The sequence below is a fragment of the Acomys russatus genome, chromosome 7, assembly GCF_903995435.1.
Source record: "Acomys russatus chromosome 7, mAcoRus1.1, whole genome shotgun sequence".
NCBI classification, from domain to species: Eukaryota; Metazoa; Chordata; class Mammalia; order Rodentia; family Muridae; genus Acomys; species Acomys russatus.
The window spans coordinates 22,079,019-22,080,890 of NC_067143.1; positions in this window are offsets into that span (position 1 = coordinate 22,079,019).

Sequence of the window (1,872 nt, forward strand, 5' to 3'; positions counted from 1 at the left end):
CTTAGCTCTCCCTGTCCGTTCTGTGCCCTTTGATGTGCTAGCCTTCTTCCTTTCACAGCTGTAATGTGCCCATGACTTTGTCTACATGAAAACCTCTGGGAAGTGAATGGTTGCTCCTGTACGGTGGGAAACGCTTTCCACCAATTATTATTTCCATACAAAAATAGATGACACCTGTGGATGCCTCTGCAAAGGCCCCAGCACCAGCCAAGTTCAAATTCTGTCCCCCAACTCCTCACTTCCAGTAGGAGACCCCAACAGCCCAGTTACTAGCCCCGTAAAGGAAAAGCTTTGTGGCGAGGCCCCGATGGCTGTACCTGCATTATGGAGCATGCGGGTGCTTGTATAGAAGGGCCTCAGCCACCTCACTTGGTCCCTGTGACTGGACCCTGGCAGAGTGCTTGGGGCACCTGTCCCACAGCTCAGGCCCCAGGGAAGGTGATAAGGAACACTGACACTGCATGTTTGGGACACTGCACACTTGGTCCAGGTCCCTAACAAAGTGGCTTCAATGAGGGAGCCTAGCTTCTAGCCCTGCCTTTAGAAACCCATCTGTAGCCAAAAGCACCATAGGGCACCTGGGGCTTGTCATGAGCCCACACTTGGCCCAGTTTTCTCCCAGGTCTCCTGTCTCTCTTGTCTCTGCACCAAGTCTGAGAGGGTCCCTGGGAGAAACAGAGGTGAAAGGGACCATGGAATCAAGCCCAAAGGGGGGGGGGGACAAGAGCGACAAAGTGATGGGCTTCTCATCTTTTGTTCTTGGAAGGAGGCTCCAGGGAAGGGGAATTTGATAACCATGTAACTTCACCCTTAGATAGCCCCAGAGCAGTCTGGCTCCCAGCCAAGCCCTCTGGGAGGGAAACTGCCAGTGATGTCTTCAAAATCCATTTGTCTTCTCTTCTTGTGGCCCGCCCCCGCCCCTTACCCCCTCCTCTGCCTCTGGCACCCTGTCCCCCAGGATCTTAGCTGAACAGATCTGGTTTCATCCTACTCTGCCAGTTACAGCCACGGAGCCATACCAAGGCTTTCCTTTGTTCTTTTATTTTTCTCTTAATCCCTCATCTTCCGCTCCGTAAGAGAGGACACCGATCTGCTACATATTTGATACCCTTCGCTGCATCTACCTGCCATCTTTATACTATCACTTTGAACTCTAATTACATAGGAGTGTTGGATCAGATTTGTATCCCATCACTTGAATTTTTACCTTCATCATTGGTTTCAAAATTGCTCTATAGAGATTTAAAGCTGCACCTATTTCAGGTTCAGAACTTATGATACACGTAAGCACCCCTCAAATTATCACTGTGATTTTCAATGAACGTACTTATCACCCCTAAATTTTCTTCCTGTCCTTCAGAATTCTTTCTCTATGTACTATCACTATCATAATAGTTTGCATTTTCTAAAATAAATAAACATGAATAAAGCCATACACTCCATGCTCTTGTTTAGTGTGGCTTTCTTCTCTAGTACCAACCGTTCATTCCCCTTTGTAGCCAACTCTAGTGACCCACTGGGGGATGGCCTTTCTATACTTTATCTGTTCTCCTGTTAATAGACACCTGAGATGTTTCCAGTTTGAAAATATTACAATAAAATTGGCATGGCACCCTTCATTCACAATTCTCTGTGTGGATATGCAAGTTTGTATATAAGGGTGAAATAATGGTGTAGGTGTGTGCTTAATTTTCAAAGAATCTGTCAAGGGCTGTGGCCTTGGTTTAGTTGAGAGAGTCCTTGCCTATCCTACTAGACATCCTGGGTTTGATCTAGCACACACCTCAAAGCACGGGCATGCCTGTAGAGCCAGCACCCAGGAAGCAAAAGTAGGGCGTCAGAAGTTCAAGGTCATCTTCAGCCACATAGCAG